Source organism: Triticum dicoccoides, chromosome 6B (genome assembly GCF_002162155.2).
Source record: "Triticum dicoccoides isolate Atlit2015 ecotype Zavitan chromosome 6B, WEW_v2.0, whole genome shotgun sequence".
NCBI classification, from domain to species: Eukaryota; Viridiplantae; Streptophyta; class Magnoliopsida; order Poales; family Poaceae; genus Triticum; species Triticum dicoccoides.
In genome coordinates this window covers 436455723-436474882 of record NC_041391.1, presented here as the reverse complement: position 1 = coordinate 436474882, position 19160 = coordinate 436455723, and positions in this window count along the sequence as shown.

Here is a 19160-nt window from a genome sequence, read left to right as displayed (position 1 = left end):
CACGAACAAATGGGTGAAGGGGAAACCCGAGCCCGTGGACAAAATGGGGAAGGAACACGACTCTCTCGTGGGGTTCTGGAGTGGGGACGACCTGTCCCGCCGGTGGGAGACGGTGGCTGATCTTCTGCGCCAGATACCCGGCTCCCCGGAGCTTCTTGATGTCTTTCTCCTAGACGGTCGAGGCCATCCATCTGCCTCCTGCTCCGGATCCGGACATCTTTAGAAAACCTCTCTTCAATGGAGAAGAAGGGTGCTTGGGCGTTAGGGCTCGAACAATGGGGAATGGACTAGCGAAAGGAGGAGGCGTGGGTAAAGAGGAAGCGACCTTATCTCTTTATAGAGACGGTGAAAGCTTTTTTGCACCTCCCCACTTGCCTGGTGGAACCCGCTTGTTCCCTACTCGCCGTGATTAGTGGAGCGGTTACATTACCCCTGCCTGTATTGATGAGAATCCCTTTATAAAGGGACACGATCACTGCTTTAACAAGACGTGTCAAGGAAACCGCCTCGCAATACGCGCTGTGGCTGGTTGTAGGAAAACGGTTCGAATAATGACCCGACCGTATTGACGCGTCGCGTTGTCTAAAAAGTTGTCAGCAGATTGCATTCGTGAAATATCATTCTCTCTACGGTAGCATGTGAAGACCATTTTGTGGATCCGGACACGATTCAAGTGTTTGATAATTACTTAGGAGTATTCGGAGAAGGAACCCGCCCTGCAATGCCGAAGACAAGATTGCGCGCCAGACTCATCGTCATTGAAGCCTGGTTCAGGGGCTACTGAGGGAGTCCTGGATAAGGGGGTATCCGGACAGCCAGACTGTATACATCGTCCAGACTATTGAAGCGTGAAGATACAAGACTCAAGACTTCGGCCCATGTCCGGATGGGACTCTCCTTGGCGTGGAAGGCAAGCTTGGCGATCCGGATATTGTGTTTCCTTCCTTGTAACTGACTCCATGTAAACCCTAGCTCTCTCTGGTGTCTATATAAACCGGAGAGGTTGGTCCTTAGAAGGCCGATCACAATTACAATCATACCATCATAGGCTAGCTCTTAGGGTTTAGCCTCTACGATCTCGTGGTAGATCTACTCTTGTACTACCCATATCTTCAATATTAATCAAGCAGGAAGTACGGTTTTACCTCCATCGAGAGGGCCCGAACCTGGGTAAACATCTGTGTGCATTGCTTCCTGTTACCATCAGCCTTGACGCACAGATCGGGACCCCCTACCCGAGATCTGCCGGTTTTGACACCGACAATGGTTTCTCTATAGTGTAGCCAATCGGTCGTTGACTATGGAGGGTGATTCCTCATACACCACTCTCAGTGATGACTCTCTCGTGCAACACCTCAAGTGTGAACCCTTCGAGGGTGATTCCTCCGAGGTCACCTTGACGGTTACATCGAGTAGGAATTTATCGAGGGTCATTCCTCAGATTCCCCCTTGATGTTATGGACACACATATACCTTGACCTGCACATCATTCCTATGTTGAAGTCGGATCGACCCAAGGGGTACCTGCGAGAGTTATTGAAGTAGGCTTGACCATGAGGGTACCCGCGAGATAATGACGTGGCATGACCGGGTAGGCAGAGACCGCCCTAGAGAGGGATGGTCCTGGCCCTTGTCGTAAATCCATGAGACGGGGCGACAGGATTACTGATCGTCTCCGCAAGCTCCCAACACACTAACGGGTTTGGATATCTGATCTATGTAGGCCTCTGGCCTTTCCGCACCAACCAACACTCCTGAATAAGTATGGGCACTCGACATCGTATGATTCTTCCGAAAGCTCTTCAGATGTCACAGTTCAAAGATGCGGGCTGACTGTTGGGGCAGACGGTAACCACCTGCGCTTGTATAAGGAGGTGGGTCTGGTCCCTGGCCTGTCACGCAACACGCAGGAGTGCAAATGGCGATGGGCCCAAGACCCCTAAGAACTTAGGACGTACACCAGCGTGCTGACCTCTATGCTGAGCCTAGGTAGGACTACGACGTGTCGATCAGCCGAGGCCGGGCATGACTCGCAAAAGTGTGTCCGATCGGAGTTAATTGAGCGTGTTGGGTAAGGTGGTGCACCCATGCACGGAAGTAATGTATTCGAATAGCCGTGTCTACACTAAACTAATAGAACTGGAGTTGGGCGCTTGGAGTTGTATCCCGATCTACTGCAAATAGAACTGGATGCTTGTTACACTAAACTAATATGATGGCTCCAGGATCGCTTCCTCGCGGGGTAGATTGAAGGAAATATGCCCTAGAGGCAATAATAAAGTTATTATTTATTTCCTTATTTTGTGATAAATGTTTATAATTCATGCTAGAATTGTATTAACCGAAAACATAATACATGTGTGAATACATAGACAAACATAGTGTCACTAGTATGCCTCTACTTGACTAGCTTGTTGATCAAAGATGGTTGTGTTTCCTAGCCATAGACATGAGTTGTCATTTGATTAACGGGATCACATCATTAGAAGAATGATGTGATTGACTTGACCCATTCCGTTAGCTTAGCACTTGATCGTTTAGTATGTTGTTATTGCTTTCTTCATGACTTATACATGTTCCTATGACTATGAGATTATGCAACTCCCATTTACCGTAGGAACACTTTGTGTGCTACCAAACGCACAACGTAACTGGGTGATTATAAAGGAGCTCTACAGGTGTCTCCGAAGGTACATGTTGGGTTGGCGTATTTCGAGATTAGGATTTGTCACTCTGATTGTCGGAGAGGTATCTCTAGGCCCTCTCGGTAATGCACATCACTATAAGCCTGGCAAGCAATGTGACTAATGAGTTAGTTGCGGGACGATGCATTACGTGAACGAGTAAAGAGACTTGCCGGTAACGAGATTGAACTAGGTCTTGAGATACCGACGATCGAATCTCGGGCAAGTAACATACCGATGACAAAAGGAACAACGTATGTTGTTATGCGGTTTGACCGATAAAGATCTTCGTAGAATATGTAGGAGCCAATATGAGCATCCAGGTTCCGCTATTGGTTATTGACCGGAAACGTGTTTCGGTCATGTCTACATAGTTCTCGAACCCGTAGGGTCCGCACGGTTAAGGTTTCGATGACAGTTTTATTATGAGTTTATGCGTTTTGATGTACTGAAGGAGTTTGGAGTCCCGGATGAGATCGGGGACATGACGAGGAGTCTCAAAATGGTCGAGACGTAAAGATCGATATATTGGACGACTATATTCGGACATCGGAAGGGTTCCGAGTGATTCGGGTATTTTCGGGGGTACCGGGGAGTTACGGGAATACGAGGAAGAAGCAATGGGCCTCATGGGCCAAGTGGTGGAAGAGAGGAGGCAGGGCGCGCGGCCCCCCTAGCCCAAACCGAATTGGACTAGGGGGGCGGCCCCTCTTTCCTCCTTTTCCTCCCTCTCCTTCCTTCTCTTTCTCCTTCCCTTCCCTCCCCTCTCCTAGTTGGACAAGGAAAGGAGGGAGTCCTACTCCCGGTGGGAGTAGGACTCCTCCTGGCGTGCACCTCCTGGTCGGCCGCCCCCTCCCCCCTTGCTCCTTTATATACGGGGGTAGGGGGGCACCTCTAGACACAACAACAATTGATCTCTTGATCTCTTAGCCGTGTGCGGTGCCCCCCTCCACCATAGTCCTCGATCATATTGTAGCGGTGCTTAGGCGAAGCCCTGCGACGGTAGAACATCAAGATCGTCACCACGTCGTCATGCTGACGGAACTCTTCCCCGACATTTTGCAGGATCGAAGTCCGGGGATCATCATCGAGCTGAACGAGTGCTAGAACTCAGAGGTGCCGTAGTTTTGTTGCTTGATCGGTCGGGCCGTGAAGACGTACGACTACATCAACCGCGTTGTTCTAACGCTTCCGCTTTCGGTCTACAAGGGTACATGGACAACACTCTCCCCTCTCGTTGCTATGCATCACCATGATCTTGCGTGTGCGTAGGATTTTTTTTGAAATTACTACGTTCCCCAACAGTGGCATCCGAGCCTGGTTTTATGCCTAGATGTCATATGCACGAGTAGAACACAAGTGAGTTGTGGGCGATACAAGTCATACTGCTTACCAGCATGTCATACTTTGGTTCAGCAGCATTGTGAGATGAAGCGGCCCGGACCGACATTACGCGTACGCTTACGCGAGACTGGTTTCACCATTATGAGCACTCGTTGCTTAAAGGTGACCGGCGGGTGTCTGTCTCTCTCACTTTAGTTGAACCGAGTGTGGCTACGCCCGGTCCTTGCGAAGGTTAAAACAACACTAACTTGATGAACTATCATTGTGGTTTTGATGCGTAGGTAAGAACGGTTATTGCTCGGTCCATAGCAGCCACGTAAAATTTGCAACAACAGAGTAGAGGACGTCTAACTTGTTTTTGCAGGGCATGTTGTGATGTGATATGGTCAAGACATGATACTATATTTTATTGTATGAGATGATCGTGTTTTGTAACCGAGTTATCGGCAACTGGCAGGAGCCATATGGTTGTCGCTTTATTGTATGAAATGCAAATGCCCTGTAATTGCTTTAGTTTATCACTAAGCGGTAGCGATAGTCGTAGAAGCAATAGATGGCGTAACAACAACAATGCTATCATGGAGATCAAGGTGTCGCGCCGGTGACGATGGTGATCACGACGGTGCTTCAGAGATGGAGATCACAAGCACAAGATGATGATAGCCATATCATATCACTTATATTGATTACATGTGAAGTTTATCCTTTATGCATCTTATCTTGCTTTGATTGACGGTAGCATTTTAAGATGATCTCTCACTAAATTATCAAGAAGTGTTCTCCCTGAGTATGCACCGTTGCGAAAGTTCTTCGTGCTGAGACACCACGTGATGATCGGGTGTGATATGCTCTACGTTCAAATACAACGGGTGCAAAACAGTTGCACACGCGGAATACTCAGGTTAAACTTGACGAGCCTAGCATATACAAATATGGACTCGGAACATGAAGACCGAAAGGTCGAGCGTGAATCATATAGTAGATATGATCAACATAGTGATGTTCACCATTGAAAACTACTCCATCTCACGTGATGATCGGACATGGTTTAGTTGTTTTGGATCACATGATCACTTAGATGACTAGAGAGATGTCTGTCTAAGTGGGAGTTCTTAAGTAATATGATTAATTGAACTTAAATTTATAATGAACTTAGCCCTGGTAGTATTTTGCACATTATGTTGTAGATCAATAGCTCGCGTTGTTGCTTTCATATGTTTATTTTGATATGTTCCTAGAGAAAACTGTGTTGAAACATGTTAGTAGCAATGATGCGGATTGGATCCGTGATGTGAGGTTTATCCTCATTGCTGCACAGAAGAATTATATCCTTGATGCACCGCTAGGTGACAGACCTATTGCAGGAGCAAATGCAGACGTTATGAACGTTTGGCTAGCTCAATATGATGACTACTTGATAGTTTAGTGCACCATGCTTAACGGCTTAGAATCTTGACTTCAAAGACATTTTGAACGTCATGGACCATATGAGATGTTTCAGGAGTTGAAGTTAATATTTCCAGCAAATACCCGAGTTGAGAGATATGAAGTCTCCAACAAGTTCTATAGCTAAAAGATGGAGGAGAATCACTCAACTAGTGAGCATGTGCTCAGATTGTCTGGGTACTTCAATCGCTTGAATCAAGTGGGAGTTAATCTTCCAGATAAGATAGTGATTGACAAAATTCTCTAGTCACCATCACCAATTTACTAGAACTTCGTGATGAACTATAGTATGCAAGGGATGACAAAAACGGTTCCCGAGCTCTTCGTGATGTTGAAATCGACGAAGGTAGAAATCAAGAAAGAGCATCAAGTGTTGATGATTGACAAGACCACTAGTTTCACGAAAAGGGCAAAGGAAAAGAAAGGAAAACTTCAAGGAGAATGGCAAACAAGTTGTCACTCCCGTGAAGAAGCCCAAAGCTGGACCAAAGCCTGAAACTGAGTGCTTACACTTCAAAGGAAATGGTCACTGGAAGCGGAAATGCCCTGAATATTTGGTGGATAAGAAGGATGGCAAAGTGAACAAGGGTATATTTGATATACAGGTTATTGATGTGTGCCTTACTAGTGTTTATAGTAGCCCCTGAGTATTTGATACTTGTTCGGTTGCTAAGATTAGTAACTCGAAACAGGAGTTACAGAATAAACAGAGACTAGTTGAAGGGGAAGTGACGATGAGTGTTGGAAGTAGTTCCAAGATTGATATGATCATCATCGCACATTCCCTATAATTTCGGGATTAGTGTTAAACCTGAATAAATGTTATTTGGCGTTTGCGTTGAGCATGAATATGATTTGGTCATGTTTATTGCAATACGGTTATTCATTTAAAGTCAGAGAATAATTGTTGTTCTGTTTACATGAATAAAACCTTCAAATGGTCATACACCCAATGAAAATAGTTTGTTGGATCTCGATCGTAGTGATACACATATTCATAATATTGATGCCAAAAAATGCAAAGTTAATAATGATAGTGCAACTTATTTGTGGCACTGCCGTTTGGGTCATATCGGTGTAAAGTGCATGAAGAAACTCCATAAAAATGGATTTTCGGAATCACTTGGTTATGAATCATTTGATACTTGCGAACCATGCCATTTGGGCAATATGACTAAAACTCCGTTCTCCAGAACAATGGAACAAGCTACTAACTTGTTGGAAATAATACATACTGATGTATGCAGACCAATGAGTATTAAGGCTCGTGGCGGGTATCGTTATTTTCTGACCTTCACAGATGATTTGAGCAGATATGGGTATATCTACTTGATGAAACATAAGTCTGAAATAATTGAAAGGTTCGAAGAATTTCAGAGTGAAGTGGAAAAACATCGTAACAAGAAAATAAAGTTTCTACGATCTGATCGTGGAGATGAAAATTTGAGTTACGAGTTTGGCCTTCAGTTAAAATAATGTGGAATAGTTGCACAAACTCATGCCACCAAGAACACCACAGCTTAACGGTGTGTCCGAACGTCATAACCGCACTTTATTTGATATGGTGGGATCAATGATGTCTCTTACCGATTTACCAATATTATTTTTGGGTTATGCATTAGAGATAGCTGCATTCACGTTAAAATAGGGCACCATCTAAATCCGTTGAGACAACACCGTATGAACTATGGTTTAGCAATAAACCTAAGTTGTTGTTTCTTAAAATTTGGAGTTACGATGCTTATGTGAAAAAGTTTCAACCTGATAAGCTCGAACCCAAATCGGAGAAGTGTGTCTTCATAGAATACCCAAAGGAAACTGTTGGGTCACCTTCTATCACAGATCCGAAGGCAAAACATTCGTTGCTAAGAATGGGTCCTTTCTAGAGAAGGAGTTGCTCTCGAAAGAAGTGAGTCAGAGGAAAGTAAGAGCTTGATAAGGTAATTTGTACCTTCTCCCAAATTGGAAAGTAGTTCATCACAGAAATCAGTTCCAGTGATTCCTACACCAATTAGTGAGGAAGCTAATGATGATGATCATGAAACTTCAGATTAAGTTACTACAAAACCTCGTAGGTCTTCCAAAGTACAGTCCGCACCAGAGTGGTACGGTAATCCTATTCTAGAAGTCATGTTACTAGACCATGATGAACCTATGAACTATGAGGAAGTGATGATGAGCCCAGATTCCACGAAATGGCTTGAGGCCATGAAATCTAATATGGGATCTATGTATGAGAACAAAGTGTGGACTTTGGTGGACTTGCCCGATGATCGGCAAGCCATAGAAAATAAATGGATCTTCAGAAGGAACACGGATGCTGATAGTAGTGTTACTATCTACAAAGCTCAACTTGTCGCAAAAGGTTTTTTTGACAAGTTCAAGGTGTTGACTACAATGAGATTTTCTCAACTGTAGCGATGCTTAAGTCTATCTGAATCATGTTAGCAATTGCCACATTTTATGAAACTTGGCAAATGGATGTCAAAACTGCATTCCTTAATGGTTTTCTTAAAGAAGAGTTGTATATGATGCAACCAGAAGGTTTTGTCAATCCTAAAGGTGCTAACAAAATGTGCAAGCTCCAGCGATCCATCTATGGACTAGTGCAAGCAGAGTTGGAATATACGCTTTGATAAGTTGATCAAAGCATATAGTTTTGTACAGACTTATGGTGAAGCCTGTATTTACAATAAAGTGAGTGGGAGCACTACTGCCTTTCTGATAAATATATGTGAGTAACATATTGTTGATCAGAAATGATGTAGAATTTTTTTGGAAAGCATAAAGGAGTATTTGAAAGGAGTTCTTTGAAAGAAAGACCTCGGTAAAGCTACTTACATATTGAGCATCAAGATCTATTGAGATAGATCAAGACGCTTGATAAGTTTTTCAATAAGTACATACCTTGTCAAGATTTTGAAGTAGTTCAAAATGGAACAGTCAAAGAAAGAGTTCTTGCCTGTGTTGCAAAGGTGCGAAATTGAGTAAGACTGAAATCCCGACCACGGTAGAAAATAGAAAAGAGAATGAAAGTCATTCCCTATGCCTCAGTCATAGGTTCTATAAAGTACGCTATGCTATGTACCAGACCTATTGTATACCTTGCTCTGAATTTGGCAAGGGAGTACAATAGTGATCTAGGAGTAGATCACCGGACATTGGTCAAGAATATCCTTACTAAGGACTAAGAAAATATTTCTCGATTATGGAGGTGATAAAAGAGCCCATCGTAAAGAGTTACATCGGTGCAAGATTTTACACCGATCCAGATGACTCTAAGTCTCAATCTGGATACATATTGAAAGTGGGAGCAATTAGCTAGAGTAGCTCCGTGTAGAGCATTGTAGACATAGAATATTTGCAAAATACATACGGCTCTGAATGTGACAGACCCGTTGACTAAGCTTCTCTCACGAGCAAAACATGATCACACCTTAGTACTCTTTGGGTGTTAATCACATAGCGATGTGAACTAGATTATTGACTCTAGTAAACATGATCTGAATGTGACAGACCCGTTGACTAAGCTTCTCTCACGAGCAAAACATGATCACACCTTAGTACTCTTTGGGTGTTAATCACATAGCGATGTGAACTAGATTATTGACTCTAGTAAACACTTTGGGTGTTGGTCACATGACGATGTGAACTATGGGTGTTAATCATATACAGATATGAATATTGATGTTAAATCACATGGTGATGTGAACTAGATTATTGACTCTAGTGCAAGTGGGATACTGAAGGAAATATGCCCTAGAGGCAATAATAAAGTTATTATTTATTTCCTTATTTCATGATAAATGTTTATTATTCATGCTAGAATTGTATTAACCGGAAACATAATACATGTGTGAATACATAGACAAACATAGTGTCACTAGTATGCTTCTACTTGACTAGCTTGTTGATCAAAGATGGTTGTGTTTCCTAGCCATAGACATGAGTTGTCATTTGATTAATGGGATCACATCATTAGAAGAATGATGTGATTGACTTGACCCATTCCGTTAGCTTAGCACTTGATCGTTTAGTATGTTGCTATTGCTTTCTTCATGACTTATACATGTTCCTATGACTATGAGATTATGCAACTCCCATTTACCGGAGGAACACTTTGTGTGCTACCAAACGTCACAACGTAACTGGGTGATTATAAAGGAGCTCTACAGGTGTCTCCGAAGGTACATGTTGGGTTGGCGTATTTCGAGATTAGGATTTGTCACTCCGATTGTCGGAGAGGTATCTCTGGGCCCTCTCGGTAATGCACATCACTATAAGCCTTGCAAGCAATGTGACTAATGAGTTAGTTGCGGGATGATGCATTACGTAAACAAGTAAAGAGACTTGCCGGTAACGAGATTGAACTAGGTATTGAGATACCGACGATCGAATCTCGGACAAGTAACATACCGATGAAAAAAGGAACAACGTATGTTGTTATGCAGTTTGACCGATAAAGATCTTTGTAGAATATATAGGAGCCAATATGAGCATCCAGGTTCCGCTATTGGTTATTGACCGGAAACGTGTTTCGGTCATGTCTACATAGTTCTCGAACCCGTAGGGTCTGCACGCTTAAGGTTTCGATGACAGTTTTATTATGGGTTTATGAGTTTTGATGTACCGAAGGAGTTAGGAGTCCCGGATGAGATCGGGGACATGACGAGGAGTCTCGAAATGGTCGAGACATAAAGATCGATATATTGGACGACTATATTCGGACATCGGAAGGGTTCCGAGTGATTCGGGTATTTTCGTGGATACCGGGGAGTTACGGGAATACGAGGAAGAAGCAATGGGCCTGATGGGCCAAGTGGTGGAAGAGAGGAGGCAGGGCGCGCGGACCCCTAGCCCAAACCGAATTGGACTAGGAGGGCGGCCCCTATTTCCTCCTTTTCCTCCCTCTCCTTCCTTCTCCTTCTCCTTCCCTTCCTTCCCCTCTCCTTGTTGGACAAGGAAAGGAGGGAGTCCTACTCCCGGTGGGAGTAGGACTCCTCCTGGCGCGCCCCTCCTGGCCGTCCGCCCCCTCCCCCCATGCTCCTTTATATACAGGGGCAGGGGGCACCTCTAGACACAACAACAATTGATCTCTTGATCTGCGGTGCCCCCCTCCACCATAGTCCGCGATAATATTGTAGCGGTGCTTAGGCGAAGCCCTGCGACGGTAGATCATCAAGATCGTCACCATGCCGTTGTGCTGACGGAACTCTTCCCCGACATTCTGCTGGATCGGAGTCCGGGGATCGTCATCGAGCTGAACGTGTGCTAGAACTCGGGGGTGCCGTAGTTTCGGTGCTTGATCGGTCGGGCTATGAAGACGTACGACTACATCAACCACATTGTTCTAACGCTTCCGCTTTCGGTCTACGAGGGTACGTGGACAACACTCTCCCCTCTTGTTGCTATGCATCACCATGATCTTGCGTGTGCGTAGTAATTTTTTGGAAATTACTACATTCCCCAACATAGATGAGGAAGGATCTCTAGGCATTGCTAATATATATTTGTTATTATATGTTATGTTACTCTACTCTCTTCTGCAAGATGCTGGAAGAGGCTAGTCTTCGTTAGGCTAGGTCCCCCCTTCTATTCTGGCATTTCTGCAGTATAGTCCTAGGACAAACCCTTCCCTTGATACTGATGCATACTTAGCATAGATCTGTTGTAATTCTTGCGAGTACTTTGGATGAGTACTCACGGTTGCTTTGCTACCTTTTCCCGTTTACCCGATAGCTGCGATCAGATGACGGAGCTCAGGAGACGGTTGATCTCGTTGATGACTACTACTACACCGAGGCAGGAGGCATGCACCTTTTCGATCTAGTTGTCGTTGTTTTGCTCAGCCTTCTTAAGGCAATATGTCTGTACTCAGATTGTTGCTTTCGCTGACTTATATATTCGGGTCCTTATGACCCTTGGTTTGTAATATAACTACCTAATATTTGAATTTGTGTCTAGAGTTGTGTTGTGATATGTTTACGTGCGTCTCTGACCTTGATCGTGTGCATTTGCGTGTATGATTATGTTAGGTTCTACGGTAGGGTGCGTCGACTACAAATTAAAATTTTCCTACACGCAGAACAACTAGGAACATGCTACGGGAATGGATCACAAATTGTTACCACTAGGTGATGGGGTCATGTACCTAGGGTAGGGCCACAGACCTGATCTAAGTACCCTGCCCAAGGACACCCTTAGAAGAGGTCACCTTCCAGTCGACTGACGAGAGACACACTCGACTGCTTTGAAGGACTCGACCACGAAGACTCACTCGACCACCATAAGATCAAGAGGCACTCTGCACTGCAACGGCCTGTAATTAAGTAGACTTTATGATAGTAAAGACACTTTATGTGGGGCGTTACCAGTAACGCCCCGGACTTAACTCACCTTAAACCCTCTCCTACGTGGGCTGGCTGGGGTCCTGGCGCACTCTATATAAGCCACCCCCCTCCACAGGTAGAGAGGGTCGGCACCCTGTAACTCATATACATATAATCCACTCGACCGCCTCCGGGCTCCGAGACGTAGGGCTTTTACTTCCTCCGAGAAGGGCCTGAACTCGTACATCTCTTGCGTTTACAACCTCTCCATAGCTAGGACCTTGCCTCTCCATACCTACCCCCCACTCTACTGTCAGGCTTAGAACCACGACAGTTGGCGCCCACCGTGGGGCAGGTGTTTTAGCAATTTTGTGGAGAAGTTGCGATTCTTCCGAGTACTTTCATCATGGTGGCTGCTGGAGTTTTGGTCGAGGGTCGAGAGATCCATCTCGGTGCTCTCACCTTCTTCGCCGACGACTCCGCCTGGCTCCAGGAGGCTCCACTCGACGTTGATGCGCTCCCCGTCCGCGGTGCGACACATTTTCGCGCATGTGTCCGCGGCGTTCTGCTGCGGCAACCGTCGACCCCGTATCGGTCGACATCCCCATCGACCACCCTCCCGGTCTCCCGTCAGCGCAAGCGCTCGGGCCGGTCGAGGATTCAGCGGTGGGTGAGGCACGCGGTGGCTCGCCAGACGGCCACCACCGAAGTTGCGGCAATCGAGCCCGACGAATCTCTCTACGGCTTGTTCGATCTGTCGACTGGCTCCGTAGAGACCGCATCCGAGTGCGATAGCAGTGATCCAGCGGTGGAAATTCTGATGGTCGACGGGCCCTGCAGTCCCCCTGGCTTCGCCCGTGATGGTGGAGCAGGCGACGGAGGCGACCCCGCATGAGACCACGAAGAGTACCAGCCCGAGCCACTCGACTCTCTGCAAAGAGAAGAACTTCGCCGTAGGAACGTGGATGTCCTACGTACTCCCATCGCAGGAGAAACCCCCGAGGCTCGCGCCTTGGAGGAGGCACGTTTGGCCAATTTGGCCGAACGCACTCGACTGGAGAATCTTCAGCGAGCACTCGACGAGCGCGCGCGGCAACGAATTCCCGACACCAATCGACGTCAACTCTTCCCGCCGACTCAGGTATATCGAACCCCAATCCAAAATTTAGCAGCTGCGACCCGTATAGCAGAGTCCATCCAACCCTCTCAGTCGGAAGCTGGCAGATCTGCTCCGGGCAGCAGGAGATCAGAATTCGGCCATGTCGCAGTCGCGCAACAGAATTCACAGTCGATCCGTCGCTGCGAATACGGTTCAGTCGGCTCACAGCCCCAGATCGCCTCCGCGGCGTGAAGGGCGCGAGAATCGGCGAGACCAATATGGTGACCGACTCAACCGAGATGATAGGCGTCGAGTGTCCAATTCCCCTCCGAGGGGTGGGTCTTACGCTCCTCGGCAGCAAGATGACAGACGTCAGTTCAGTACGGGGCGAAGAGTTCCAATCGACCCCAGAGAACCAGGCTTCAACGCGCGATCCATTATCGTGCAAGGTTTGGTCGACCGGAACAGAGCCCATCGAGGCGGACTCGACAGAGATGCACCCACAAGCAGTCGAGTGCATGTTTCTGGTCCTGAATGTTTCAGCAGAGCTATCAGAGCCGCAGTTATCCCTCCCAATTTCAGGTTGGCAACAGGAGTCAGCAAGTTCACTGGTGAGTCTAAGCCTGAAACTTGGCTTGAGGACTACCGAGTGGCGGTTCAGATTGATGGTGGGAACGACGAGGTGGCCATGAAGCATTTGCCCCTCATGCTGGAAGGTTCTGCCAGGGCATGGTTGACTCAATTACCTCCTAGCAGCATTTACACTTGGGAAGATTTGCCCCGAGTGTTCATCAGAACGTTTGAAGGAACTTGCAAGCGACCGGCTGGACTGACGGAGTTGCAAGTCTGCATGCAGAAGACCAATGAGACTCTCAGAGAGTATATTCAGAGATGGATCACTTTGCACCATACTGTGGAGAATGTGTCTGATCATCAGGCAGTCTGCGCCTTTAAAGATGGCGTCAAGAACAGAGAATTGAGCTTGAAGTTTCGTCGAATGGTGACATGACCTTGAGTCGGATGATGGAGATTGCTACCAAGTACGCCAACGGCGAAGAAGAAGACCGCCTCCGAAGCGGCAAGCATAAGCCGAGTTAGTCGGAAAAGGGAAACACCAGTCGGAAACAGAAGCGGAAGGCTGAACCGGCAGCTCCTGGAGAGGCTCTGGCCGTGACTCAGGGAAAGTTTAAAGGGAAACCAAAAGGATCCTGGAACCCTAAGAAGGTAAAGGATAAAGAAGGGAACGATGTGATGGATATGCCGTGTCACATCCACACGAAGAAAGACGAAGAGGGGAATATCATCTACCCGAAGCACACCACTCGCCAATGTCGACTCCTGATCCAACAGTTTCAGGGAAAACAGTCTAATAACAAGGAGAAGGAGTCGGACAAGGTCGAAGACAAGGAGGACAGTGAGGAAGGATATCCCCATATCAACTCTACTCTAATGATCTTTGCAGATGTGGAGAGCAAGAGTCGATTGAAAGTTATTAACCGTGAGGTGAACATGGTTGCCCCAGCAAAAGCAAATTATCTGAAATGGTCCCAAACACCCATCACCTTTGACCAATCTGATCACCCGACTCATATTGCCACCCCTGGGAGGCAAGCTTTGGTGGTCGATCCAGTTGTTGAAGGCACTCGACTGACAAAAGTGCTTATGGACGGTGGTAGTGGGTTGAATTTGCTGTATGCAGACACACTGAAAGGAATGGGCATTCCGATGTCCCGACTGAGCACCAGTAACATGAGCTTTCATGGAGTTATACCAGGAAAGAAAGCCGAGTCACTCGGCCAAATAGCTCTAGACGTGGTGTTTGGCGATTCGAAACATTTTCGCAAAGAGAAGTTGACGTTCGAGGTCGTGGATTTTCAGAGTGCATATCATGCCATTTTGGGGAGACCAGCTTATGCACGGTTCATGGCTCGACCATGTTACGTGTACCTCAAATTGAAGATGCCCGGCCCCAAAGGAGTGATCACTGTCACCGGTGATCGGAAAAAGGCAGAAGAGTGCTTCCAGAAAGGCTCAAAGATTGCTGATTCCCAGGTGACAGCGGTCGAGTTCGAAGAGTACAAGCAAAACGCAGATCCGAGTGACTTGCTGCGATCCAAGAAACCCGCCACAGAGTCTGCATTTCAGTCGTTCGGTGAGACGAAGCCTGTTCACATTCACCCGACCGATCCCGATGCAGCTCCAACCCGCATCTCCACAACACTCGACCCAAAATAGGAAGAAGCGCTCATCCAGTTCCTCCGTGAGAACTGGGACATTTTTGCATGGAAGCCCGCTGACATGCCAGGTGTTCCCAGAGGACTGGCTGAGCATCGCCTAAGAGTCGACTCATCTGCAAAACCAGTTAAAGAGCATCTTCGGCGGTCCGCCGTCCAGAAGAGAAAAGCCATTGGTGAGGAAGTGGCTCGACTGTTGGCGGCAGGATTTATCCGAGAGATATACCACTCCGAGTGGCTCGCTAATGTCGTCATGGTTCCTAAGAAAGACAAATCACTCCGAATGTGCATTGATTTCAAGCACATCAACCGGGCCTGCCCGAAAGATCATTTTCCTCTCCCTCGCATAGATCAAATTGTTGACTCGACCGAGGGATGCGAGAGACTGTCTTTTCTAGACGCCTACTCCGGGTACCACCAGATCCGTCTGTACGGACCCGACGAGATAAAAACAGCTTTCATCACTCCATTCGGGTGCTTCTGTTATATCACCATGCCATTCGGCCTCAAGAATGCCGGAGCCACATTTATGCGAATGATTCAGAAGTGTCTACTCACTCAAATCAGTCGGAATGTGGAAGCATATATGGATGATATCGTTGTCAAGTCACGAAAAGGTTCCGACCTGCTCGCTGATCTCGCCGAAACATTTGCCAACCTCAGAAGGTATGATATCAAGCTCAATCCATCAAAGTGCACATTTGGAGTTCCTGGTGGCAAGTTACTCGGTTTTCTCATTTCCGAACGAGGAATCGATGCTAATCCAGAGAAGATCGGCACTATTCTCCGAATGAAACGCCCTGTGCGAGTGCATGATGTCCAGAAGCTTACTGGATGCTTGGCCGCATTAAGTCGATTCATCTCACGACTCGGTGAAAAGGCATTGCCTCTTTACCGACTGATGAAGAAGGCAGACAAGTTCGAGTGGACTCCAGAAGCTGATGCAGCGTTTGCCGAGCTAAAAGCTCTGCTCTCCACCCAGCCGGTGCTTGCTGCTCCAATCAGCAAAGAGCCTCTGTTGCTCTATATCGCAGCCACAGGACATGTCGTCAGTACTGTGCTTACGGTCGAGCGGGAAGAAGAAGGAAAAGCTCTCAAAGTTCAGCGCCCAGTGTATTATTTGTCTGAAGTCTTGACTCCATCCAAGCAGAGATATCCTCATTATCAGAAGCTTGTGTATGGAATATACATGACCACAAAGAAGGTTGCTCATTATTTCTCTGATCATTCCATCACAGTCGTCAGCGACGCTCCACTATCAGAGATTTTGCACAACAGAGATGCAACTGGTCGAGTGGCCAAATGGGCGATTGAACTTCTTCCCCTTGATATCAAGTTTGAGGCAAAGAAAGCCATTAAGTCCCAGGCAATAGCAGATTTCCTCGCCGAGTGGATTGAACAGCAGCAGCCGACTGAAGTTCACTCGAAGCATTGGACCATGTTCTTTGATGGCTCTAAGATGTTGAATGGTTCCGGTGCTGGGGTTGTCCTGGTTTCCCCCAGAGGAGATAAGCTCAGATATGTGCTCCAGATTCACTTTGATTCCTCCAACAATGAGGCAGAATATGAGGCCCTCTTATATGGGTTGCGCATGGCCATTTCACTCGGCGTCCGTCGCCTGATGGTCTATGGCGACTCGGATTTAGTGGTCAATCAAGTGATGAAGGAGTGGGACGTGAGAAGCCCAGCCATGACTGGATACTGCAGTGCAGTGAGGAAGCTGGAAAAGAAGTTCGAGGGGTTGGAGCTCCATCATATACCCCGACTGAAAAATCAAGCAGCTGATGATCTAGCAAAGATAGGTTCCAAGAGAAAAGCCATTCCGAGTGGTGTGTTCTTGGAGCATGTACACACTCCGTCAGTCAAAGAAGATCCTTTCACCGAAGAAGCTCCACAGCCCAAGAGTGCCACAGATCCGACTGAGGTTGAAGTCCCAGCAGTGGTCGACTTGGTCATGGAGATCTTGGTGGTCATTCCCGATTGGACAGTTCCATATATCGCGTATATCCTGAGAAAAGAGCTCCCGGAGGATGAGGAAGAGGCTCGACAGATCGTCCGCCGATCTAAGGCCTTTACCGTAATCAAAGGACAGTTATACAGAGAAAGCGCGACTGGGGTCGGTCAGAAGTGCATAACGCCGGAAGAAGGTCGAATCATCCTTAATGATATTCACTCGGGGACCTGTGGTCATCACGCGTCCTCTCGGACCATCGTGGCCAAAGCATACCGAGCCGGATTTTACTGGCCAAAGGCGAATGAGATGGCAAAGGAGATAGTGGATAAGTGCGAGGGATGTCAGTTTTACTCGAATATGTCGCACAAGCCTGCATCAGCCCTGAAGACCATTCCACTCGTCTGGCCTTTCGCAGTATGGGGGTTGGATATGGTCGGTCCTTTGAGAACAGGGCGAAGTGGCTTCACACATGTACTGGTGGCAGTCGACAAGTTCACCAAGTGGATTGAGGCTAAACCAATCAAGAACCTTGACGCTGGTACTGCTGTTAGCTTCATCAGGGAACTAATATTCAGATATGGAGTCCCGCACAGCATCATTACGGATAATGGGTCGAACTTTGACTCGGAGGAATTCAGAGATTTCTGTAACTCTCAAGGCACACGGGTCGACTACGCTTCAGTCGCCCATCCGCAGTCGAATGGACAAGCAGAGCGAGCCAATGGCCTGATTCTCAAGGGATTGAAACCCCGACTGATGCGTGATCTCAAGCATGCAGCTGGAGCTTGGGTCGACGAACTTCCCTCAGTGCTTTGGGGACTGCGGACCACACCTAATCAGTCGACCGGAAGAACTCCATTCTTCTTGGTCTACGGAGCTGAAGCAGTCTTGCCGAGTGATCTTCTCCACAATGCTCCTCGAGTTGAAGTCTACAACGAAGCAGAAGCTGAACAAACGCGGCAGGACGCAGTCGACCTTTTAGAGGAAGAAAGGGAGATGGCTCTGATCCGGTCGACCATCTACCAACAAGATTTGCGTCGTTTCCACGCCAGAAATGTGAGAGGTCGAGCCTTCCAGGAAGGAGATTTGGTTCTTCGAGTGGATCAGCACAAACCACACAAGCTTGCTCCTTCTTGGGAAGGTCCCTTCATCGTCACCAAGGTTCTCCACAACGGGGCGTACCGTCTTTACAACGTCGAGCATAATATCGATGAGCCCCGAGCTTGGAACGCGGAACTACTCCGCCCATTTTACACTTAAGTTTTATCACTCGGATGAGTTGCAATAAAGTACTTCTGTAGTTCATGGACCTCAAAATAATAGTGTCATAGTTCCTCCATAATTTTTGTCACTTTTTATTTTGTCTAATAAAATTCCCCCTCAGTGGGTGACTTAGCCGCGAATCCGTTCCGCCTAAGTTTGTAAAAAATCCTACCGAGTGGTGAGCCAGACCTCTCACTCGGAGGCTTAGCTGCGAATCCGTTTCGCCTAAGTTATGAAAATCCTACCGAGTGAAGAGCAAACCTCTCACTCGGAGGCTTAGCTACGAATCCGTTTCGCCTAAGTTATGAAAATCCTACCGAGTGAAGAGCAAACCTCTCACTCGGAGGCTTAGCTGCGAATCCGTTTCGCCTAAGTTATGAAAATCCTACCGAGTGAAGAGCAAACCTCTCACTCGGGGGATTAGCTGCAGCCCAGTGCTCGCCTAAGTTATAAAAATCCTACCGAGTGGTAAGCTAGACTTCCACTCGGGGGCTTAGCTGCAGTCCAAGTACTCGCCTAAGTTATAAAAATCCTACCGAGTGGTAAGCCAGACTTCCACTCGGAGGCTTAGCTGCAGTCCAAGTACTCGCCTAAGTAATCAAAAATCCTACCGAGTGTTAAGCCAGACTTCCACTCGGGGGCTTAGCTGCAGCCCAGTGCTCGCCTAAGTTATAAAAATCCTACCGAGTGGTAAGCTAGACTTCCACTCGGGGGCTTAGCTGCAGTCCAAGTACTCGCCTAAGTTATAAAAATCCTACCGAGTGGTAAGCCAGACTTCCACTCGGAGGCTTAGCTGCAGTCCAAGTA